General features: G+C 38.1%; 1 protein-coding gene across 11 annotated transcripts in view; it reads left to right on the top strand.

Moving 5' to 3' along the window:
* Positions 1-27,500, top strand: part of mecom (MDS1 and EVI1 complex locus) — a 388,765-nt gene that overhangs the window by 296,961 nt on the left and 64,304 nt on the right. For 7 of the 11 annotated variants that reach the window (XM_062068344.1, XM_062068343.1, XM_062068338.1 and 4 more), the window contains exons 1-2: positions 7,092-7,191; positions 8,227-8,361. The gene's annotated coding sequence lies outside the window, so the exon portion shown is untranslated. Of the gene's footprint in view, positions 1-7,091; positions 7,192-8,226; positions 8,362-27,500 lie in introns of those variants that run through there. The other 4 variants (XM_062068346.1, XM_062068340.1, XM_062068345.1 and 1 more) reach the window with 1 other exon arrangement.

The raw sequence follows: 27,500 nt of genomic DNA, 5'->3' as shown, positions 1-27,500 counted from the left end.
CACCGATCCGCCTGTCGATCTCACGATCCACTCTTCCCCGAGTTACTTGAACTTTTCCACTTGGGACAAGATCTCCTCCCCGCCCCGGAGACGGCACTCCACAGAACCATGAACTCGGACTCAGAGGTGCTGATTCTCATCCCAGTCGGCTGCAAACCGATCCAGCTAGAGCTGAAAATCGTGGCCAGAAGAAGCCATCAGGACCCCATCATCTGCAAAAAGCCCACTTTACATAGAAAAAGACAAAAAGTAATTATTTAGGGGGGGTTTCCAGTAGGTATCCATTCATCTGGGTTTACCTGACACATGTAACGTGACGGATTGCGGGATGCACTATCCACCTTCGCCGCCAAATAGTAGTAGAGTGTTGAATATCTTCAAATGTGTTTTGTGGCCATTCCAACTTTGACCACAGCGCCAGTTGCTACGTAGACAGAGGTCGGTAGAGTAGCCAGAAATTGTACTCAAGTAAGAGTACTGTTACTTTAGAGATGTATTACTCAAGTAAAAGTAAGGAGTAGTCACCCAAATATTTACTTGAGTAAAAGTAAAAAGTATGTTGTGAAAAAACTACTCAAGTACTGAGTAACTGATGAGTAACCTGTTCGTTTAATGATGACGGCAACAAATGTAAAATCCATTATTATTATTATTATTAAATGCACAAAAAACATAAAAATAGCAATGAGCAAATTCAGAGCCAGGAATATCTCTTAAGCAACTAAAACAATAATATATAATAAATAATAATACATTAACATTAAAAAATAAGGCAAATTGAGCCACAATAACTTAACAGTACCATAGGCTCAGTAAGCAGAGATTACAAAGGAAAATAACAAGTTAGCCTTTACGCTAACCATAAACTGATAGGTGTGGGCTGCACCTGGGAACACACTGTGCACTTCTGATTGGTGTTTCTATGCATGTGTGTGTGTGTGTGTGTGTGTGTGTGTGTGTGTGTGTGTGTGTGTGTGTGTGTGTGTGTGTGTGTGTGTGTGTGTGTGTGTGTGTGTGTGTGTGTGTGTGTGTGTGTGTGTGTGTGTGTGTGTGTGTGTGTGTGTGTGTGTCTTGTCTGTCTATGAGGCTGCAGTGCGTTAATAAATGTCCCCACACGATGTACATTTGACAGTGATGCATAGCAGGGAAGCTAACATCAGCCTACGGTGACAGCCAAAATATCTACTAACGTTACTTACCGCGATGTGCTTCCTCAAATTTGACGTTGAGTTCATGTAAGCTTAAGCTTGTTGCCGCTGAAACTTTATGTTCAGTTAATCACGTGACCGCCTGGCTCTGTTTGATTGGTGAAACGGAGTCAAACGTCACCAGTGACTGTATTTGATTGGTGAAACGCAGACATGCGATAAATCCTACTTTGAAGGTCTGTCTGACAAACCATAACAAACAAAGCGTGCATTAACAGATCGATAAAAATCAGTAGCGAGTAGCGAGCTGAATGTAGATAAATGGAGCGGAGTAAAAGTAGTGTTTCTTCTCTATAAATATACTCAAGTAAAAGTAAAAGTATGTTGCATTAAAACTACTCTTAGAAGTACAATTTATCCCAAAAGTTACTCAAGCAGATGTAACGGAGTAAATGTAGCGCGTTACTACCCACCTCTGTACGTAGAGTGGCGCTTTCCGTCGTTTCCAGCAGACTGCATTGAAGGAATGGGGCCATATGAATCCCTTCCCTACTGTAGATATGTCCAAGACATGTCAATGCCATGGCCCTGTGATGAGGTGGCGACTTGTCCTGGGTGTACCCCGCCTTCCGCCCGAATGCAGCTGAGATAGGCTCCAGCGACCACCCGCAACCCCAAAAGGGGCAAGCGGTAGAAAATGGATGGATGGATGGATGGATGTCCATGGCATTTAAGACGTCAAAACCCGATTTATTTTGTGTTTCAAAAGAAGCTAGTTCCAACCAAATCCATGCAGTATTTTTTAGCACATGTAAACATACCACGTTTTTTTGTACTATTACGTGACGATGTTGGGTTTTAGGGTGGGATGGGGGGGGGCCTTAATGAACCATGTGTATGAAGGCCTTTAATGTGTTGCTCGGCCCCTGCCCACAGTCGTGTATGAGTTATTATCATTTTACAAAAACAAACAAGAAGCCTTGAGGTAAATACGCCTTTCAAGTGTTTCCCCACCCTAAACATTATCTGCACACTTTCCTTAAATAGGTATGAAATTAATTTAGCCTGCAGCGTGCATGTGTTGATAAACAGCTTGTCCGCTATATAATAACAAACTTGATCCGTCTAATATCTGCACATCACAGTGGTCTTTATAATAAATATAAATTAGAGATCGTAAATCTCATTTAACACAGTTTCAGTCGTGTGTACAGGGCAGATTTAAAGAGCTTTATTGTGGTAACACACAGCCCTCCTTTTTGCATAAAGCAGGGGTGTCCAAACTTTTTCCACTGAGGGCCGCACACGGAAAAATTTAAGCACGCGGGGGCCATTTTGATATTTTTCATTTTCAAACCATAACAAAATATATGGATTTTTTTGTTTTGTTTAACCTTTAGGGCTCCCGGGAACTATAAAGGGTCTCAGTCATTAAAATGTTAAAAATAAGTCAAATTATTATTATTTTTTATTTAACGCTTACTGTAAATCTCTATATCAACTTCAGGTTGATATGAAGTAAAAAAAAAAAAAAAAAAAAGCCTTTTCTGTCAAAGACTAGTTTGTTTTTTAAAGTAAAACTGAAATCTGCAGTATTTAGTCATTAGAGCCCTAAAAGATCAATAATGCAGGACACCATTGATTTTAATTATTTAATATTTTTGAGTAATCACAGTGAAAAGTTAAACAAAATCCTACTAAATATATTTGGGATCCAAAAGGTCCCCCACTCATAAAGTGATACATTTTTATTAGTTTTTTTTTTAACTTTTAACACTTAAATTACGAGATCAACTTCAGATATATCTGTCGATTTTACGTTTGAACTATTATTTTGTTTGTATTATGCTCTTTTGTCAAATAAAACTTTGATGTTTTTTTATGGCAACCACACAATATATGCAATATTTTTTCCACATAAAACATTTTAAAGTGATATTTTTTAAGTAATAATTCATTACAACATAGATTTTTAGTCTTTTTAGCAATGGCAAAAAAAAAGAAAAAGAAACAAAGACAAAAGAAAAAAAACAGCCTGCTGGCAGCTTTGTGTCAACATTGCAACTTTTTCTTGTTAGATTTCACCTCATTCCACTTTTTTTTAAATGTTTTTTTAAATTTTTGCAATATTATCAATTTTGCAATTTTTGCAGAATGTGTGGCGGGCCGGTAAACAATTAGCTGCGGGCCGCAAATGGCCCCCGGGCCGCACTTTGGACAACCCCTGGCATAAAGTGTGTGTTTTATTCCGATTTACTTTGCACAGAAAACAACTTGTCCTCTGCTGCACTTAGCAATACCAACATGAAGATGATTTCATTGAGTTTTATAGTCAATTGTGTGTAAAAAAAAAAAAATTAAAATAAAAAATAAATGCTGCTATCCCCTCAAACACAGCAAGTGACTTCAGTGCAGCACGCCATCTCCTGGCCGAGGAGAGAAGTGCAGCTCGTCCCAGAGTGGCAGACATGTTTGGCCCACCACAACCCATTGGTGTGTGCATCTTCTCCCTGCAAAAAAAGGCATGCTCAGATTACTTGTATTTAATATACAATGCGTCAAAAAGCAAATCCCTCATCCTGACAGGAAGAAAATAGAACAGCTCATTCGGTTTGAGCTTTCCCCAATTTATGGCTAAATTAAAAAAGGCTTCCAACAATGGCCAAGTCGGGGAGGAGGCAGGAAATCAATGACCGGGTTGACCAGGGTCTCTGCTGGGTTCTCAGGGAGCACAAAACGATGGGAATCGGTGGCGGGGCCCTCATGCCTTATATACACATTATTTTTACCCCCCCCCCCCCCCTGTCCTTCCTGCACATTTGCTCCACGATTTGGCAAAACAATGGCTATTATCTGCAGATGGAAGGTCAATGTCACAGAGTTGAGGCGTTATCCATCATCATCTGCAGCCCTCCTGCGCTTTATGAGCTGCCTAATAAACTCTGCTCGCTGACAACGTTTGTACTTTTATTGTCGCACGTAAGAACATCACTTCTTGGAATGATTTTTATTTTCTTCAGCATGCTAACTTTTTGGGAGAGAAAATATAGGACGCAGGAGGCCCTCTTTGACACACGTGCTGCTTTTGTTTTGTGCACCAGGTGACGAGGCCGATTAGTGCAATAATATATGTTGCTTATTATTAATGAAGTCCATTTTTAGAACTTGCAGAGGGCCCAAAAAAAAAAAAGGAACTGCAGTGCAAAAATGGCCCTCCAGGCTGCACTTTGCAGGCGTGTCATGTTGTTTCTATTATAGACACTTTTGGGGGGAAAAAGATAATAAAAAAGAATATGATGCAAAAAGTGATTAAAGGAGTCAAATTCAGAATCAGAGATTAATTTAGGTTTTTTGTTCTTTATTAATATTAACATTTGTGCCTATTTTAAAAATGTTTGAGCTTTAGGGGTGCTGGAAAAAAATCGATTCACATCCGAATCGCGATTCTTATTTATTCTGATTCTGAATTGATTTTTTTTTTTTTTTTTTAAATAAATTGTTCTTTTATATATAGATAGATAGATAGATAGATAGATAGATAGATAGATAGATAGATAGATAGATAGATAGATAGATAGATAGATAGATACACACGCACACACATGCGCACACACACACACGCACACACACACAAACATATAACATTCATTATTTTATTTTAAGAATCAATTTTTAAGAGATTTTATACACCGGCAGCTTTGGGGAGCTTGTGTAACCTATAACCTGTTTTGAAAAGGTTTTATGATCTTTTGTTGTACAAAACACCATAATGCAAGAATCAATTTGAATCAAAAATCGATTCGAAATCGAGTTGTCAACCCCGAGAGTTGGAAACAAATCTAATTGTGATTTGTTGTACGGTTCACTTCTTTAGATAGACACTTTGTAAACAGTTTATATTCATAAACAATTAGGTGAAAACGTGATTTCAGAGATTAAAAGACCAATTTTAAGACTTTTTTTATTGATTAACTTCTTGACCATATTCTAAATTTATGAGATGTATGGTGCTGAAAAAATTATATATATATATATATAAATTATATATATATATATATATATATATATATATATATATATATATATATATATATATATATATATATATATATATATATATATATATATATATATATATATATATATATATATATATATATATATATAGGTTAAAATATTTAAATTGATTTTTACATTAAAAAAATTTAATTAAATTATATATATATATATATATATATATATATATATATATATATATATATATATATATATATATATATATATCCATCCATCCATTTCCTACCGCTTGTCCCTTATGGGGTCGCGGGGAGTGCTGGAGCCTATCCCAGCTACACATATACATATATATATATATATTTATTTTATTTTTATTGGGTTTTTTTTAAATGTAAGAATCAATTAAAAAAAAAAATTATATATATATATATATATATATATATATATATATATATATATATATATATATATATATATATATATATATATATATATATATATATAAAATTGTAGTTTATTTGTTTTAATGTAGCAATAAAAAAAATGACATATGTTTTAGGCCATACCTGGCTTATACTTTGCGTATACGTCATGTCAGCAGCCCATGAAACTTTTGTCACCGTTTTTATATTTTTTTTTTTAGACCGAATAATATATTGCCAGAGTCGCTTTGAATGGAGAATCGATTCTAAATCGAATTGTCACCCCGAAAATCGGAAAGGAATCAAATTATGTTGAAAGTTTCACGTCCCGAAATGGAAATTTTGGAAAAGATGATAATCAATTAGAATAAGGTGAAAATGTGATTTCAAAGTCCAATTTGGACAAGGAGACAAATTTTAAGCTTCCGTTACTCTTTTTTAGAAATGATTTGACTTTTTGGCCTTTATCAAAATTTTAAATCGATTCGTATTATTACGTTTCTAAAATGATTATTTTTTTAAAAAATAATACATTTTTAGACTTACTCATAAGTCAGCAGCCCATGAAGTTTTGTAACCTCCTCTATTATCATTGTATTCCGAATAATGCATCGCAAGACACTGCTTGGATCGAGAATCGATTCTGAATCGAATCCTGGAGACTCACAATTGAATGTGAGCAATAATATGAATCAGCAAAATGATGAAGAAATAAAGCACGTTTCAAATAGTTCACTCTGAATGCATTTAATTAGTTGACTATATGAAATAAATAAAGTTTTCCTAAAAAAAAAAAAATTGGGGTCAATGAAAAAAGGTGATGGTTTAAGAAGAATAGCCCGCTTTGATGCTTCATTAAAGTGTGCTGGCCTAGTTCATCTCTTTAGAAGCCCCTTCTTGACCCCTCTCTGACCCCCTTCAACCTCTCCAACCCCCGTCACTCCGACGTTTTATTGCGGAGAGGAGTCGCTTCCGTCGGGGGGGTGTGGGTGGGTGCATGGTGGACAGTCGCGTATGCGTAAAATCACGCGTGTAACCAAAACACGAGAAGGAGGGGGGGGGCTCGTCCAAACATCACCATTACTGTCATTTAATTGATACATCCTGGGAAGAAGACGAAGAGGAGGAGGAGGAGGAGGAGGCGGCGGAGGGGGAGGAGGAGGAGGGGGTGTGTGTCTGTGCGGGACACCTGCGGGTGCGTGCAGACAGGAGGGGGTGACAACAAGAGAGGAGCGCGCAGAGGAAAAAGTTGCAAAGCGAGTTGATGCAAACCCGCCGGGGGGATTCGCCGAGCGTCTTTCGTGGACGCGGGACAGCGGAGCGAGGAGAGGACATTACGGGTGTCCGTGAACGCAACGCGGGCGATGACAGGATAGGAGTTGGAGCGACGATCGCGGTGCGTGTGGCGCAGTCCCGCCGCTTCCAGGAGGCTCTTAAACTTATTACTATTATTTATTTTGATGTTTTGCAATCCACTCGGACCACGCAAGAAGGAGTCTTTTTTTTTTTTTTTTTTAAATAAACATTCCAAGTTTGTTTTTTTTACGCGGAGTTCCCACCACTTTTTTGCACTTTCGCGTATCCCCAGAGGCTTGCGGCGCACGGTAAGAAAAATAATAATAATTGTTTCTTTTATTTTAATTTTTTTAAAGCCTTCGCTAAATTATCGCGGTAACGACAAATCAAGTCTGGGGTTTTTTTTTATTTTTGTTTTTGCCGAGTCGAACAAAATGATTCACTCCAGTCATTTTGTGCCTTTATTGTCGTTACTATTATTCCAACAATGTTAAATATTTCTACAATGTGTTAATTTAATTCACACACGAAAGAGAGGAACGCTAAAAAAAAAATTTTTTAAAAATCCATTCCACAATCCATTTTTATGTCTTTAACTTTCATATTGGGCATTTAAAAATGTTACCTTTTTTTAAATTGTTTTCTTTAAATTGATTCGTCCTTTACTAAAAAAAAACATTTAAAAATCTATATTTTTTTAATCCTTTTTTACTATCTATATAAAGCAATAAATGAACATTTATCAATTCAAATGAGCCATTTTTGTTTTCACATCGTTATTATGACAATGTCCTCATATTTATAGATAGATAGATAGATAGATAGATAGATAGATAGATAGATAGATAGATAGATAGATAGATAGATAGATAGATAGATAGATAGATAGATAGATAGATAGATAGATAGATAGATAGATAGATAGATAGATAGATAGATAGATAGATAGATAGATAGATAGATAGATAGATAGATAGATAGATAGTACTTTATTGATTCCTTCAGGAGAGTTCCCTATTAAACATGATGCGATACAAATAATTTTAACATGTATATAATTTAATTTTCCTGCAGGAAAATTAAATTTAACATGTATATAATGTATATAATAAAATTTTCCTGCAGGAAAATTAAATTATATACATGTTAAAATTATATGTATCGCATCATGTTTAATTTGTGTATTACATTTTTTTGAGCAAATATACATTTAACCTGCACAGTTGCCCAATGTTGTTGTTTTGGTGTTATTCCTCGGTGGGAGGTATAAGGTGGATGGTACAGTGACATGACCTGATACTCATCACATAGTCTTGATATCTCTTTGCTTATGTCTCCCGCAGATCTTGGACGGGTCAGGCCATGTGAAATTTTGCGTGGATGCCAGCAAGCCAGACATCGGGAGCTGGCTGAAGTACATCCAGTTCGCCTCCGCCGCCCAGCAGCATAACCTGACCGCGTGCCAGATAGATGATCAGGTACGGAATACATGTGGAACTCACAAAAACGTCGACTGAATTCTATGGTTAGATGGGAAATTTCAGTTGCCGTGACTTTCTATCAAGTGCAAACACGCCATGAGGCCTTTGCTGTGTTTCCTACCCTCTGTCCCGTCTGCTGCTGTTGTCCTACAAGGTGTTGTTGTGATCCAAGTCCGATAGCGGCCCACCCTGCTCTCACTTCTCTCGCACACACAATGCGGCGTGCTGCAGACACTCCACGTTATCAGCGTGTGTTTTCATTCTGTAATTGTATGCCGGCTTCTGCCGCGCGGGGACCACAGGGCAGGATCAGAGGCGGGCCCCGTCCAGATGATATTCCCCCACACTTACACTCCTGTCACGCTCGCGATGTAAACTCTTAGATATGTCGGGAATGTCACAGTCTTTGGCCGCTCACCTGGCCAGGGGCATGGCATGGGGGCCCCTTCAGCTGTCTTTCCCAGAAGGGGGACGGCAGACTAAACTTTACCCCTCACGCGTCTGGAGCATTCCGCGGCATGACCCCTCATGGGAAAAAAGGGGATTTTTTTTTAATGTGCACTGAGGCCTCATATAAAAAAAGCTGATTTTTTTTTTAATGGACGTGGGGGTCTGTCACCACTCTAATCCCGATATGTCTTTCATAAAAGCGGCTGGCAGACGAAATTTTACCTCACATGCGCGTGGATTATTCCGCGGCAAGACACCTCATGTGAAAAAAGCAGATTTTTTTAATGGACGTGGGGGTCTGTCACTTTTCTAATACCGATATATCTTTGATAAAAGGGGACGGCAGACGAAACTTTACCTAACATGTGGGTGGGGTTTTCCGCGGCATCACCCCTCATGTTAAAAAAGCAGATTTTTTTAATGGATGTGGGGGTCTATCACCTTTCTAATCCCGATACGTCTTTCATAAAAGGGGATGGCAGACGAAACTGTACCTAACATGTGGGTGGGGTTTTCCGCGGCATGACACCTCATGTGAAAAAAGCAGATTTTTTAATGGACGTGGGGGTCTGTCACTTTTCTAATACCGATATATCTTTCATAAAAGGGACGGCAGACAAATCTTAACCGAACATGTGGGTGGGGTATTCCGCGGCATGACCCCTCATGTTAAAAAAACAGATTTTTTTAATGGACGTGGGGGTCTGTCACCTTTCTAATCCCGATATGTCTTTCAGAAAAGGGGACGGCAGACGAAACTTTACCTAACATGTATGTGGGGTATTCCGCGGTATGACCCCTCATGTGAAAAAAGCAGATTTTTTTTAATGGACCTGGGGGTCTGTCACCTTTCTAATCCCGATATGTCTTTCATAAAAGGGGAGGGCAGACGAAACTTTACCTAACATGTGGGTGGGGTATTCCGCGGCAAGACACCTCATGTGAAAAAAGCAGATTTTTTTAATGGACGTGGGGGTCTGTCACCTTTCTAATCCCGATATGTCTTTCAGAAAAGGGGACGGCAGACGAAACTTTACCTAACATGTGGGTGGGGTATTCCGCGGCATGACCCCTCATGTTAAAAAAGCAGATTTTTTTAATGGACGTGGGGGTCTGTCACCTTTCTAATCCCGATACGTCTTTCATAAAAGGGGATGGCAGACGAAACTGTACCTAACATGTGGGTGGGGTTTTCCGCGGCATGACCCCTCATGTTAAAAAAGCAGATTTGTTTAATGGACGTGGGGGTCTGTCACTTTTCTAATCCCGATATGTCTTTCATAAAAGGGGATGGCAGACGAAACTTTACCTAACATGTGGGTGGGGTTTTCCGCGGCATGACACCTCATGTGAAAAAAGCTGATTTTTTTAATGGACGTGGGGGTCTGTCACTTTTCTAATACCGATATATCTTTCATAAAAGGGACGGCAGACAAATCTTAACCGAACATGTGGGTGGGGTATTCCGCGGCATGACCCCTCATGTTAAAAAAACTGATTTTTTTAATGGACGTGGGGGTCTGTCACCTTTCTAATCCCGATATGTCTTTCAGAAAAGGGGACGGCAGACGAAACTTTACCTAACATGTGGGTGGGGTATTCCGCGGTATGACTCCTCATGTGAAAAAAGCGGATTTTTTTTAATGGACCTGGGGGTCTGTCACCTTTCTAATCCCGATATGTCTTTCATAAAAGGGGAGGGCAGACGAAACTTTACCTAACATGTGGGTGGGGTATTCCGCGGCATGACCCCTCATGTTAAAAAAGCAGATTTTTTTAATGGATGTGGGGGTCTGTCACCTTTCTAATCCCGATACGTCTTTCATAAAAGGGGATGGCAGACGAAACTGTACCTAACATGTGGGTGGGGTTTTCCGCGGCATGACCCCTCATGTTAAAAAAGCTGATTTTTTTAATGGACGTGGGGGTCTGTCACTTTTCTAATACCGATATATCTTTCATAAAAGGGACGGCAGACAAATCTTAACCGAACATGTGGGTGGGGTATTCCGCGGCATGACCCCTCATGTTAAAAAAACTGATTTTTTTAATGGACGTGGGGGTCTGTCACCTTTCTAATCCCGATATGTCTTTCATAAAAGGGGACGGCAGACTAAACTTTACCTAACATGTGGGTGGGGTTTTCCGCGGCATGACACCTCATGTGAAAAAAGCAGATTTTTTTAATGGACGTGGGGGTCTGTCACTTTTCTAATACCGATATATCTTTCATAAAAGGGACGGCACACAAATCTTAACCGAACATGTGGGTGGGGTATTCCGCGGCATGACCCCTCATGTTAAAAAAACTGATTTTTTTAATGGACTTGGGGGTCTGTCACCTTTCTAATCCCGATATGTCTTTCAGAAAAGGGGACGGCAGACGAAACTTTACCTAACATGTGGGTGGGGTATTCCGCGGCATGACCCCTCATGTGAAAAAAGCGGATTTTTTTTAATGGACCTGGGGGTCTGTCACCTTTCTAATCCCGATATGTCTTTCAAAAAAGGGGAGGGCAGACGAAACTTTACCTAACATGTGGGTGGGGTATTCCGCGGCATGACCCCTCATATGAAAAAAGCTGTTTTTTAAATGGACCTGGGGGTCTGTCCCCACTCTAATCCCGATATGTCTTTCATAAAAGGGGTTGGCAGACAACATTTTACCTCACATGCGTATGGATTATTCCGCGGCAAGACCCCTCATGTGAAAAAAGCTGATTTTTTTAATGGACCTGGGGGTCTGTCACCACTCTAATCCAGATATGTCTTCTATAAAAGACATATCGACACCTAACACGTGTGTGAAGTATTCCGCGGCATGACCCCTCATGTAAAAAAAAAAATGTTTTAATGTGAATGGGGGATACGTACTAATGGGGGTACGTACTAATCCCGCCATACCTTTTATAGAAGGGGACACCACACTACATTTTACCCGACACGGGTGTGGAATATTCCGCGGCACGACCCCTCATGAGAAAAAAAGTGTGGATTTTTTTTTTTCATGGGCATGGGGTTCATTCACCGTTCTAATACCGCTATATCTTCCATAGAAGGGGATGGTGGGGTGCTGGACAGCAGACTAAACTTTACCTGATACAAGTGTGTAGCATTCCGCGGCATGACCCCTCATGTGAAAAAAAAGTGTATTTTTTTATGCATGCGAATGGGGATCTGTTCACTGCTCTAATCCCACCATATATTTCATAAAAGGGGACAGCAGACTAAACGTTACCTGATACAAGTGTGTAGCATTCCTCGGCATGACCCCTCATATCGAAAAAGCTTTTTTTTTTTTTCATGGGCATGGGGGTTCATTCACCGTTCTAATACCGCTATATCTTCCATAGAAGGGGATGGTGGGGTGCTGGACAGCAGACTAAACTTTACGTGATACAAGTGTGTAGCATTCCGCGGCATGACCCCTCATGTGAAAAAAAGTGTATTTTTTTATGCATGCGAATGGGGATCTGTTCACTGCTCTAATCCCACCATATATTTCATAAAAGGGGACAGCAGACTAAACATTACCTGATACAAGTGTGTAGCATTCCTCGGCATGACCCCTCATATCGAAAAAGCTTCTTTTTTTTTTCATGGGCATGGAGGTTCATTCACCGTTCTAATACCGCTATATCTTCCATAGAAGGGGATGGTGGGGTGCTGGACAGCAGACTAAACGTTACCTGATACAAGTGTGTAGCATTCCGCGGCATGACCCCTCATGTGAAAAAAAGTGTATTTTTTGATGCATGCGAATGGGGATCTGTTCACTGCTCTAATCCCACCATATATTTCATTGAAGGGGACAGCAGACTAAATTTTACCTGGCACACGTGTGTAGCATTCCGCGGCATGACCCATCATATCGAAAAAGCTTCTTTTTTTTTTCATGGGCATGGGGGTTCATTCACCTTTTGTAATCCCGCTTTATCTTCAATAGAAGGGGATGGTGGTGTGCTGGACGGCAGACTAAACTTTACCTGATACAAGTGTGTAGCATTCCTCGGCATGACCCCTCATATCGAAAAAGCTTCTTTTTTTTTCATGGGCATGGAGGTTCATTCACCGTTCTAATACCGCTATATCTTCCATAGAAGGGGATGGTGGGGTGCTGGACAGCAGACTAAACGTTACCTGATACAAGTGTGTAGCATTCCGCGGCATGACCCCTCATGTGAAAAAAAGTGTATTTTTTGATGCATGCGAATGGGGATCTGTTCACTGCTCTAATCCCACCATATATTTCATTGAAGGGGACAGCAGACTAAATTTTACCTGGCACACGTGTGTAGCATTCCGCGGCATGACCCATCATATCGAAAAAGCTTCTTTTTTTTTTCATGGGCATGGGGGTTCATTCACCTTTTGTAATCCCGCTTTATCTTCAATAGAAGGGGATGGTGGTGTGCTGGACGGCAGACTAAACTTTACCTGATACAAGTGTGTAGCATTCCGCGGCATGACCCCTCATGTGAGAAAAGTGTTTTTTTTTTTTCATTCGAATAGGGATCTGTTCAGTATTCTAATCCCACCATATATTTCATAAAAGGGGACAGCAGACTAAATTTTACCTGACACACGTGTGTAGCATTCCGCGGCATGACCCCTCATATGAAAAAAGATACTTTTTTTTCATGGCCATTGTGGTCCAGTCATCTCTCTAATCGTTCACCTTTCTAATCCCGCTATATCTTCAATAGAAGGGGACGGCAGACTAAACTTTACCTGATACAAGTGTGTAGCATTCCGCGGCATGACCCCTCATCTGGAAAAAAAAGGGATTTTTTTTGTTTTTCATAGGCATGGGGGTCCGTTCACCTCGTTAACCCAGCAGTGTGTTTCATAGAAAGGGACGGCAGACTAAACTTTACCTGATACATGTGTGTAGCATTCCACGGCATGACCCCTCATGTGGAAAAAAAAGGGGCATTTCATCTCAATGGCTGTCATTACCTCAACAAAGTTCTGTGTGCAAACGTTGAACATGGGTCAATGAAGAAAGAATTCACCCATGGAACTGATACCAACGGACTGTGCTCTAATAAGATAAAACCTCGGAGGAACAAATCAACAGCTACTCCATCACAACTTCCTAAAAGAAATCCGCATCGTGTTGCGTTCAAAGACACGAGGTGTCTGGAATCACTTGGCCTACTCCTCTGTTCCAAGCGACAGGCGGACAAACAAGCAGTGAGAGCTTGTGTGTGTGTGTGTGAGGTGTGACTCGCTGTCAACACCGTGGTTCTGCTCCGGTGCCTGTGTAAGGCTCCGACAGGTCTCGGACATGGCCGTGATGAGGCGATTGTTAACTATTACACACTGTCACGGCGCGGCACAATGCGCCGTCTTTAAGCCTTCCGGGGCCGACATTGGTGTTTTTGAAAACACACTGTAGGCGGCTCACAATGCCTGTCTGTATATGCTCAAAATGAATAGACTTAAATGTGGGGTGGTCTTGCAAAGGCCCCTCGTCAGGTTTTTTTTGCTACAGTGTGGAGGGGTTTTTGTCTGGGATTTTTATCAGCACCCACGTATTTGATACTTGTGAGCGGGAAAAGTGCGGGCTGCTGCTGCCTTTGAGCATCCATGCAGGATATTCTTAGCCACAAATGGTAAATAGTAGAGGTGTAGTGATACAACTTTTTCACTAATATTGATATCAGCATAAACCTTCTATTATTTTGTAGTGTGGACTGTTGGTATGGAAATCACTAACATTATGATGGATTCATGTTTTTGAAGTGGAGTGATAAATAGTCTTTAGTGGCCACAAGAACAAATGAAGTTAAGCTTGTGACGCTCATGACACGTTTGTTACTGGATATTTTCTAATAGGCTTCTGCCTTGGAGACTTTCTATCTGTAAGTAATATGCGATTATAATTATTTGATACTTGTTTATATTGACAAATGTGGGGTTTTCGACTGCAATATTGTTCAATTACAGATACTTATTATGTATGTCTACCAGGGCTGTGAATCTTTGTGCACCACATGATTCGATTCCCGGGGGTAACGATTCGATTCAGAATCGATTCTCGATTGGAAACTATTTGATTCAGAATCGATTCTCTATTCAAATGATTCTCAATTCAAAAGCAATACTTTTTTTAACAACATTGGGTGCCAGTTCTATTATTAACTGGATTCCCCCATAAAATAGATAAAAAGCTCTGATATTGTTTTATAGCACTTAAACTAAAACTGTTTGTTTGACAAAATTATACCCAAACATTAAATAAAGTCAAATACAAATAAAGCAACAAGAGATAAAATCCAACACTTCTTATTATTTTAAGTAAATCTGGACAGCATATATGGGCATCATTATGACTTGCCTAAGTGTCTGGACAGGACATGTTTAAAAAATAATTAATATTAAAAAAAATACAAAATTATTTCAATTTTTTTTTAATCTATTAAGAATCTTTACAAATAAGAATGGCAATTAATTCGAAAAAATACAAATTCGACACCCTGAATGTTTAGCTTGTGTGCTATTGTGTGCTTAGCTGTTGTGTAGCTGCTAGCTCCGAGTAGCTTATATTCTACCATATTTACCTTTTTGTAAATGACTTCATTAAATTTTGTCAAACTCATGGCCCGTCAAATCGTTTTATGTGCCTGGAAATAATGTGCGCCATTAAGCACTTTTTTTTTTTAAATTTTGACAGAAAAATTGCACGCAATTCCAGTTAATACAAAAGGTTATATTAATTAGGTTTATACATTATAAAAACATGTATTCCACACATTGTTTTGTTAAAATAAAACAGACGTATGATTTCAAAGCAAGTTATCTGTAAGCAATAATAAAATGCATGGCAAGTGTCTAATATCCATCCATCCATTTTCTACCGCTTTTCCCTTACGGGGTGCGGGGGTTGCTGGAGCCTATCTTAGCTGCCTAATGTCATTAGGCGATTATACGTCTCCGAGGGCAGCCATAACTATAATGTGACCCTTAATGAAAACAGGTTTGACGCCCTCGACGTCTGTCTAGCGTGTGCGCTATTGTGTGCTTAGCTGTTGTGTAGCTGCTAGCTCCTAGTAGCTTATAGTCTACCATGTTTACCCTTTTGTAAATAACTTGACTAAAATAGAATAAATTGAAGAACATTTAGATGTTAACCGGCTTTCCAGCTATGCACAAGTTAATGCGTTGCAGGACTGCTTGTATCGGAGACTTTAGATGCAAGCTGATTTATTCCAATTAGAGATGTCCGATAATGGCTTTTTTGCCGATATTCCGATATTGTCCAACTCTTAATTACCGATTCCGATATCAACCGATACCGATATATACAGTCGTGGAATTAACACATTATTATGCCTAATTTTGTTGTGATGCCCCGCTGGATGCATTAAACAATGTAACAAAGTTTTCCAAAATAAATCAACTCAAGTTATGGAAAAAAATGCCAACATGGTACTGCCATATTTATTATTGAAGTCACAAAGTGCATTATTTTTTTTAACATGCCTCAAAACAGCAGCTTGGAATTTGGGACATGCTCTCCCTGAGAGAGCATGAGGAGGTTGAGGTGGGCGGGGTTGAGTTGGGGGGGGGGTGTATATTGTAGCGTCCCGGAAGAGTTAGTGCTGCAAGGGGTTCTGGGTATTTGTTCTGTTGTGTTTATGTTGTGTTACGGTGCGGATGTTCTCCCGAAATGTGTTTGTCATTCTTGTTTGGTGTGGGTTCACAGTGTGGCGCATATTTGTAACAGTGTTAAAGTTGTTTACACGGCTACCCTCAGTGTGACCTGTATGGCTGTTGACCAAGTATGCGTGGCATTCACTTGTGTGTGTTAAAAGCCGTAGATATTATGTGATCGGGCCGGCATGCCCCCAATATTGTTGTCTGGGTGGAAATCGGGAGAAATTCAGGAGAATGGTTGCCCCGGGAGATTTTCGGGAGAGGCACTGAAATTCGTGAGTCTCCCAGGAAAATCGGGAGGGTTGGCAAGTATGACTGGGAGACGCAACTGCTCTGTACTTCTCCCTACGTCCGTGTACCACTCCGTACAGCGGCGTTTTAAAAAGTCATACATTTTACTTTTTGAAACCGATACCGATAATTTCCGATATTACATTTTAAAGCATTTATCGACATCTCTAATTCCAATACATGTTTTTTTTTTTTATTCATTAGTTTTTTGCTGATATGGGATCAATATCAGATCGGGACACCCCTAGTAAATTGCCAACAGGTTTTTTTATACAACCACAGAAAAGTGCTGAGTCTTTCAGGTAGAAAAACCACACAGCACCAGATTAGACCTGAGTGAGCTCCACAGAACTCCCACTCGCTGCTCAATCTCCTCTAAGAAGTGGATTTAAACCCAAATCCACTGCAGTGCCTTTAACGCAGATAATTTGCCGCCGGGATTTATACGACGACAGCGTCATACACGCTCAGCAATTTCCAGGTGTGTTGGTCATTATAGCTCACTCACAAGCTCCAATTCAGACCTGCCAGTGTGAAAGTAAAGCTGGCCTCGGTCCTCTTACTCCTGACCCAGTTCTGTTTACCATAAAACTTTATGAGCAATCTCAGGAGGGCGAGCGTGTGAGTGAGGAAGGAATGAGTAAGGAGAGAGGGGAAAAGAGCTTGTTTTGTCTGGTCGGAGAAACTTTTCTTGTCGCACAGTTTCCATTTACTGCACTGGCATTTGCCTGAATCAGGTGTCAAAACATCTTTATGGAGATTTACATCATCAGCCGTAATATCAGGATCAGTTAAATGGATGAAATCCAACATAATAATGCTGAATGTGTCAGAGAGAATGAACACAGTAGGTCAAATCTTCTCAGTCATTAACGTTCGTAATGGCCTGTCTCAGTAAAAATGAACTACAGTGGAACCTGATATAGGAACTTAAAGCCCCACTGAAGAACTTTCAGTTTTGGTTGATTTTGGCGGCGCCGGTGGACCAAAGCGGTAGTGTTTTGCCAGAAGAAGACCACATTCCCCATGTTGACTAGCGAATATAGCGTCATACTGACATGATGGCACAGATTGCAAATATTACGTATTTAACCCTCGTGCAACCCTAGGGCCCAGTTTGAAGGTGAACGGACTGAAATTTTGCCAGGTAGTTTTTGTAAAATACATTTGCATTGTACCCTTGTCCAGGGTGTACCCTGCCTACCACCCGAATGCAGAATCCAGCGACCCCAAAAGGGACAAGCGGTAGAAAATGGATGGATGGATGGACATTTGCATTGTGTTTTTGATCGCAACGTTGTTAGAACAGGATATGAACATAAGATATAAACCCTTTCTATGAAGAACTCTTTCGGGCCCATTGACTCCCATTATTACTGCTATTTTTCACCAGACTCTAATCCTAATATATGCTTTTTCCATGAAAACCGACTGAATCTCCTTGTTGACGATTGCAAAACAGGGGTAATTGCGCTCCTTAATCACCAGATGACGGCAAAAATTCTCACGACTCCGATGAGTGAAAATGAGTTAAAGGCCTACTGAAATGAATTTTTTTTATTTAAACGGGGATAGCAGATCCATTCTGTGTCATACTTGATCATTTTGCGATATTGCCATATTTTTGCTGAAAGGATTTAGTAGAGAACAACGACGATAAAGGTCGCAACTTTTGGTCGCTGATAAAAAACAGCCTTGCCTAAACCGGAAGTAGCGTGACGTCACCGGAGGAAGGACTCCTCACATTTTCCCATTGTTTACAATGCAGCGAGAGAGATTCGGACCGAGAAAGCGACGATTACCCCATTAATTTGAGCGAGGATGAAAGATTCGTGGATGAGGAAAGTGAGAGTGAAGGACTACAGTGCAGTGCAGGACGTATCTTTTTTCGCTCTGACCGTAACTTAGGTACAAGTTGGCTCATTGGATTCCACACTTTCTCCTTTTTCTGTTGTGGATCACGGATTTGTATTTTAAACCACCTCGGATACTATATCCTCTTGAAAATGAGAGTCGAGAACGCGAAATGGACATTCACAGTGACTTTTATCTCCACGACAATACATCGGCGAAGCTCTTTAGCTACGGAGCTAACGTGATAGCATCGTGCTCAAATGCAAATAGAAACAAAATAAATAAATCCCTGACTGGAAGGATAGACAGAAGATCAACAATACTATTAAACCATGGACATGTAAATACACGGTTAATAATTCCCAGCTTGGCGAAGCTTAACAATGCTGTTTCTAACAACGCCATTGAAGCTAACTTAGCAACGGGACCTCACAGAGCTATGATAAAAACATTAGCTATCCACCTACGCCAGCCAGCCCTCATTTGCTCATCAACACCCGTGCTCACCTGCGTTCCAGCGATCGACGGAAGGACGAAGGACTTCACCCGATCATCCATGCGGTCGGCGGCTAGCGTTGGCGGCTAGCGTCTGCTATCCAAGTCAAAGTCCTCCTGGTTGTGTTGCTACAGCCAGCCTCTAATACACCGATCCCACCTACAACTTTCTTCTTTGCAGTCTTCATTGTTCATTAAACAAATTGCAAAAGATTCACCAACACAGATGTCCAGAATACTGTGGAATTTTGAGATGAAAACAGAGATTTTTTGTATTGGATTCAATGGGGTACCAATACTTCCGTTTCAACGATTGACGTCACGCGCATACGTCATCATATATAGACGTTTTCAACCGGAAGTTTAGCGGGAAATTTAAAATTGCACTTTATATGCCGTATTGGCATGTGTTGCAATGTTAAGATTTCATCATTGATATATAAACTATCAGACTGCGTGGTCGGTAGTAGTGGGTTTCAGTAGGCCTTTAAACCGCCATTAAACAGCTGAAATGTAATGCAAATGTTCTCTGGCAGGTATATATATCATGGCACTGTAAAAAACTATAATTATTGTCTACCATAATAAATTCAATGTCGTCATGAACTATTGAACTAATCAAAACTGTAATTACTCAACCTCAAATATTCCACTCTTCACTCTTATTTTGAAAACTCAGCATATTTTGCATTTTCTGATTGATATATATATATATATATATATATATATATATATATATATATATATATATATATATATATATATATATATATATATATATATATATATATATATATATATATATATATATATATATATATATATATATATATATATAAATAAAAAACAGTTGTTATTTTTGACAAAAGGCCATAAAACATAAGAAAACCAATCAATAGATGGATGGAGTTATTAAAAGATTTCAAGCATTGAAATTAAAAATGAAATATGAATTTATTGCTGACTTATTAACTTTTGAGCCAGTCTCTTTTGGATCGGAAGAGAAAGTGTGTGTAGTCAATCTGAAGGTTGCACAAGGGTTAATGGCTATGCTGGTGTTAAATAGCAGACACTATCAAGAAATTATCTTGGATTGTGCTACAAACATGACGCTACTACCAAGAATGAATCAGGGAAAATACAGGTCCGAAGGAAAGAAAGACCGGCGGGAGAGCTTTTTCGATGAAAGTCGTGTGGAACTGCGAAATATCAAGCTGGTGGCTATTTATGCTACCACGCAAAATTCCGATAGCCAACATGAAAATTATCATTTCGATTTGAGCATCGAAAGTCACTTACTAGTTTAGCAGGAACACAGCCAAGGCAGCATCGGCCGAAAATCCCTCCTCATCTTTGAGCTCATTGATCCTGACTGTCTTTTTATCCGAGTAAGCTCCTGTTTTCTTTTTTTGGCTCCTCAGACCAAACTTTTCGTTTCTTTGGTTGTTTTGCAGCTTCGGCCATGATAGCAGTAATTGCGCATATGCGTTCTTCTTCTTCCTTTTTTAGTTTTCTGGCGGCACGTAGGCATTCTCATCGACTTCCGTCTTTTTAACAAATGGGGGAATGGGGGAGTGACGTATGCCGTAAAGCAAGTCAGCATATTTGTAGGTTTTTGTGTGGCGGGAGTTCCTGCCACCCTTCTCAAAGTTGCTGAGTGCCAGTGAGAGCGATGTAGACCTCCTCGGGCCATGACAGAGGTGTCATTCAACTAGCACTCAGATGTCAAACTCAAGGCCCGGGGGACTAATCTGGCCCGCCAATTTATTTTATGTGGCCCGCAAAAGCCTGGAAATAATATGCGTTAATAAAATGCTTAATATTTTCTTACTAAATATATTTCCTATTTTCCTTTTGACATAACTAATCATTTACTGCAGGGGTGTCCAAAGTGTGGCCCGGGGGCCATTTGCGGCCCGCAGCTCGTTTTTAATTGGCCCGCGACACCGACAAAATACAATGTGTGCTTAGGAATAATGGAAGCAGACCAAATTCCCCCAAAATTGGACCTGAAAAAAAAAATTGCTGTTGACCTGTGCATCTTTTACATGGTGTTTGATGAACATATGTACACATTTCTTGCAAGATATGGTAAGATTTTGAGTTTGCGAAAGCAAAATATTAACAATAATAAGTATTGATAAAGACTAATTATAAGATGAATAATTGATTGAACTACATTGTACTGGTTTTTTGTTACGTTCCGTTTTATGTATGCACTCCGGGATGCAGAGACGGCAGGCAAGTGCAGAAAACAATGGTAATGGTAAGATTTGAGTGTGCTAAGTCTTGTAATGTAATAATAATGCTAATATTAAATAAAGAATAGTAATAAGAATAATTGATTCAACTACATTGTATTAGTTTTTGTTACGTTAGGCACTCCGGGATGCAGAGACGGCAGGCAAGTGCAGTAAACAAGTCTTCTTTACCAGAGAAAGGCAGGTGCACAAATGGAAAAGAGACGCATGAAGTGTAAAGGTACAACGTTGAGGTCGTGAAAAAGGACGTGGAGCAAAAAATAAGAGCGCTGGACAGGAAATCATGCAAAATAAAAAAAACTAATAATAACTGGCATGTAAGAGGTTTTCGGGTCTTGAATGTACAAAAAAAAGTACAAAGTGGCCCCGAGAGCCTTCAACTTTTCTGTATGCGGCCCTTGCTGGAAAAAGTTTGGACACCCCTGATTTACTGCATGCAATTGCATATCTTTTAATATTCAATATTATCAAAATCAGAATATTATATTATCATGTATTCCAAACATTTTTTTTTTTTTTTAAATAAAGATAAATACTGTACTTAAATATCTGCTTGACTTATGATTTCAAAACAAATTATAAATCAAACTGTAGACTGTAAAATTGACAATAAATTTTGAGGTTCAATTCCGCCTACTGAGGTTTTTAATCGTAAAATCAACTTTGGTACTGTTTTTTCCATATACAGAAGACACTAAAACATTAAAAAACAATATACAATATATTTGTATATATATATATGTATATATATGTATATGTATATATATATATATATATATATATATGTATATATATGTATATGTATATATACATATGTATATATACATATATATATATATATATATATATATATATATATATATATATATATATATATATATATATATATATATATATATATATATATATATATATATATATATATATATATATATACATTTTTAGACAATAGGATTTGCCTGAGCGTTTAGGAGACACCGAGAGTAACAAGCGGTAGAAAATGAATTAGAAAGGACAAATTAAAAAAAAAGATAATTAAAAAAATAAAAATAAAAAACAATTAAGAAAAATTTAAATGTTTAACTTGGGACTTACCGCGGGCCGGATTTTGGACGCTGGCAGGCCGGATCCGGATGTAGTTTGGGCACCTCTGATTTATAAGATACTTATATTGTATACAACCTCTTTTATTTGTTTCATTGTGAGCAAAAGTCTCATTTTATTCTGAAACAATTGTGTTCCAATTGGTGTGGGTGGTGTTATGTTTACAGTAAAAACACACCTAATCTCAACAATTAAACATTGCATACTAATTAATCTTTATCATTAGCCCTTGACTTAAGTGTGTTGTTCGCATCAATGTGTGACAATCCATCCCATAATGCTTCCACTCCCTTGACGTCCGCGTTGGCTTACTGGTGCATTAAACTCTCATGGAAGCTTCAGTGTTTTGTCGTTAAGATAATTGGTGCAATTAGCGCTTGAAAACCTTCGCTCTCCTCGGTGCGGTGACTCAGCTGGGAGGAAAATGGATTATTAGTGTAATTAACATCATCCAACATGTCCTTAAAGAACCTTTCAGAAGATACAAGTGAGGGATATGAATGTTAATCTCATTTGCTGCATTGATTCTCACTTAGTCTGGAGTGGGGAGGTATTGAAGTGTTTCACAATGACTGTCAGTCAATTGAAGTGAAACTAAGTAGCGCTCGGCGGGGTTGCTTGTCACACTAATTATATCTCGCCACTAGAAGGCGCTGTCCCTCAGACATTTACAGAATGAGGCTCAAAGCTCGCCTGTACAGTCTTCTCTCGAGTAAAATGGCTAAACCTGCGGTGAGAGGATTTTTTTTTTAATTGTTTTACTTTTTAATTGATGGTAAATATGCACCTCAGTCTTTGCGACAATGTATTTATAACAAAACTATTGCTACACTTTAAAAGTGTGAAGAAAAAGCTATAATCTGCATTGTTATAACACTGTAACTAGCCCTGATACTAGCAGAAAATTCCAGTTGGGGTTGGTCGCCATGTATTTATTAGCTAACTAACTAGTTGTAACACAATTATTAGATTATCTGATTCTGGCAAAAAAAATAATAATCCAGTTGGGGTTAAATGTCACATTAAATTTGGGGTTGGTTGTCACGTATTTATTAACTTGCTATCTAGTTGTTACACGCTTGTTGGCCTCGATTTTAGCAAATAATTTCAGTATGGATTGGTTGTTACGTATTTATTAATTTGTTACCTAATTGTTATACGCTTGTTGGCCTCGATTTTAGCAAACAATTTTAGTATGGATTGGTTGTTACATATTTATTAACTTGCTACCTAGTTGTTATACGCTTGTTGGCCTCGATTTTAGCAAACAATTTCAGTATGGATTGGTCGTCAGGCATTTATTTAGCTAGCTAACTAGCTGTAACACTGTAACTAGCCCTGATGCTAGCAGAAAATTCCAGTTGGGTTTCGTCACCATGTATTTATTAGCTAGCTAACTAGTTGTAACATGATTATTAGCTCTGATTTTGGCAAACAAAAAAAAACTAGTTGGGGTTAAATGTCACATTAAATTTGGGGTTGGTTGTTACGTATTTATTAGCTTGTTACCTAGTTGTTATACGCTTGTTGGCCTCGATTTTAGCAAACAATTTCAGTATGAGTTGGTTGTTACGTATTTATTAACTTGCTACCTAGTTGTTATACACTTGTTGGCCTCGATTTTAGCAAATAATTTTAGTATGGATTGGTTGTTACGTATTTATTAACTTGTTACCTAGTTGTTATACGCTTGTTGACTTCGATTTTAGCAAACAATTTCAGAATGGATTGGTTGTTACGTATTTATTAACTTGTTACCTAGTTGTTATAGGCTTGTTGACCTCGATTTTAGCAAAAAATGTCAGTATTGATTGGTCGTCAGGCATTTATTAGCTAGCTAGCTAGGTGTAACATTGTAGCTAGTCCTGATGCTAGCACAAAAATTCCAGTTGGGGTTGGTAGCCATGTGTTTATTAGCTAGATAACTAGTTGTAACACAATTATTAGCTCGGATTCTGGCAAAAAAAAAAAAAAAAAATCCAGTTGGGGTTAAATGTCACATTAAATATGGGGTTGGTTGTTACGTATTTATTAATTTGTTACCTAGTTGTTATACGCTTGTTGGCCTCGATTTTAGCAAACAATTTCCGTATGGATTGGTTGTTACGTATTTATTAACTTGCTATCTAGTTGTTATACGCTTGTTGGCCTCAATTTTAGCAAACAATTTCAGCATGGATTGGTTGTTACTTATTTATTAACTTGTTACCTAGTTGTTATACGCTTGTTGGCCTCGATTTTAGCAAACAATTTCAGTATGGATTGGTTGTTACGTATTTATTAACTTGCTATCTAGTTGTTATACGCTTGTTGGCCTCGATTTTAGCAAACAATTTCAGTATGGTTTGGTCGTCAGGCATTTATTAGCTAGCTAACTAGCTGTAACACTGTAACTAGCCCTGATGCTAGCAGAAAATTCCAGTTTGGGTTGGTCACCATGTATTTATTAGCTAGCTAACTAGTTGTAACACAATTATTAGCTCTGATTCTGGCAAAATAAAAAATCCACTAGGGGTTAACTGTCACATTAAATTTGGGTTTGGTTCTTCCGTATTTATTAACTTGTTACCTAGTTGTTATACGCTTGTTGGCCTCGATTTTCGCAAACAATTTCAGTATGGCTCATCAGGCATTTATTAGCTAGCTAACTAGCTGTAACACTGTAACTAGCCCAAAAATTTTATTTTGAGAAATTTTTATTTTGTCAAAAGAAATGCTAAAAACAGTCATATTTAAAGACAAAAACTTTATGGCAGCTTTGTGTTGTAGGTCACGAAGTTCACTATTATAATTATTTAAAAAATGGAGGTTAATTTGTGTCTTATTTACGAAATCTTTTTTTTGACACTGAATGTTTTGGGTTTGAATTTTGGAAACTGAACAATTATGCTGACAATTTCATTGAAAAACAATTCAGTGTTTTAAAATTCAGTGTAAAACAATTCAGTGTAAAAAAAAAATCTGTGTATAAATATTCAGTGTTTATGCTGTTCTGCAAAAACCTGTGTCACATGACTTCAAACTTCACACCTCATTGGCTGGTTCTGTGACAGGATCGATTTCTTCAGTTTTTATTTACCAAAAGTGAGTCTTGCTTTTTGAAGCGGCACATTTTTTGACACTGAATCTGTCAGCGCTGATTTTTTTTGACACCGAATATTTTTACGCAATTTTTTTTTTACGCTGGATTTTAATACACTGAATTTTAAAACACATAATTTTTATACATTGAAATTTAAAACAGTGAATTCTAAAACACCGATTTTTTTTATACACTGAATTTTAAAACATAATTTTTATACACTGCATTTTAAAACACTGAATTCTAAAACACAGATTTTTTTTATACACTGAATTTTAAAACACATAATTTTTATACACTGCATTTTAAAACAGTAAATTCTAAAACACAGATTTTTTTTATACACTGAATTTTAAAACACATAATTTTTATACACTGCATTTTAAAACAGTGAATTCTAAAACACCAATTTTTTTTATACACTGAATTTTAAAACACATAATTTTTATACACTGCATTTTAAAACACTGAATTCTAAAACACAGATTTTTTTTATACACTGAATTTTAAAGCACATAATTTTTATACACTGCATTTTAAAACAGTGAATTCTAAAACACAGATTTTTTTTATACACTGAATTTTAAAACATAATTTTTATACACTGCATTTTAAAACAGTGAATTCTAAAACACAGATTTTTTTTATACACTGAATTTTAAAACACATACTTTTTATACACTGCATTTTAAAACACTGAATTCTAAAACACGGATTTTTTTATACACTGAATGTTAAAGTACTGAATTTTCAAACACTGAATTCTAAAACACAGATTTTTTTCTACACTGAATTTTAAAACATTGTTCAATTAAATTGTTGGCATAACTGATGTAAAAAAAAATCCAAAAATTAAAACGCTACAAAATTCAGTTACATAAATTCAGTGTCAAAAAAAGGCTTTTTTAATAAAGACACAAATTAACCTCCATAAAAGACAAAGTAATGAGAAAAAGCAGATTTTTTGTACTAATAACTAATAATAATAATACACTCTGGCACATTACATTTTTACTGTTATTTTGTATCCAACAATATGCTGGGGGACGCAATTTGGACAGCCCTGTGTTAACATAATGTTTTCTGCATGCTCAGATAATTCTCACACAATTTTTCTGCCAAAATTGATAGAACAAATATGTTTAGTAAGAAAGATAAAGTACTTTGTTGATACACATTATTTCCAGGGCCACGTAAAATGAAGTGGCGGGCCATATCTGGCCCCCCCGGGCCTTGAGTTTGACACCGGTGTTGTAATGGATCACATTGTTTTGAAGTCAGATGATGCTTCAATGGTAAAAAAAAAAAAAAAAAAACATGTGTGTTGCTCCTCCATATGATGGCAGCTCTTTATTGCATCAGAATGATTACAAATGCCAATAATATTGATAGTGCTTCCAGTTTGTTGGTCTTTTTCAAATTAAAAGCCTTGACTTCAGGTTTGGTGCACCTTTTGTCTTAGTTTAAAAGTTATAGTTGTCTTTTTTTCTTTTTTCTTTAACAATGACTTTCATTCCGATTGACTTTTTTTTTTAAACATTTTTGTTCTGGTGAATGGCATACCTGTGGCACGAGGGTTGTGTGTCACACTCGGGAGTCAAACAACAGGGTGTAACCAGGGCGAATGTGATTGTGTTTGCATAGAATATAATGGCGTCAAGGCCATTGAGTCATCATAGCCGCTCATCCACTTGTGGAAGTAACCTCTGACAGGAAACTGAGCTTCACCAAACAGGTTGGATCAATGGTTGCAATAACACATGTCGTGTGTGTCATTTATACGAACAATAAGACGGGAGCATCAGTGTGAACTCCACCACCTCAGGTGTCTTATCTAAAGATCGGCCCTGCTAATTTAAGCCACTGCCAGTGTTTGTGTGACCGTGACATCTGAGGACGACCTCCACATCAAACAGTGTGTCTTCTGTTCTGGAATG

The sequence above is a fragment of the Entelurus aequoreus genome, linkage group LG13 (assembly GCF_033978785.1).
Source record: "Entelurus aequoreus isolate RoL-2023_Sb linkage group LG13, RoL_Eaeq_v1.1, whole genome shotgun sequence".
NCBI classification, from domain to species: domain Eukaryota; kingdom Metazoa; phylum Chordata; class Actinopteri; order Syngnathiformes; family Syngnathidae; genus Entelurus; species Entelurus aequoreus.
The sequence above is the reverse complement of the archived record's forward strand: the minus strand, read 5'-3'. Positions and strand labels throughout refer to the sequence as shown.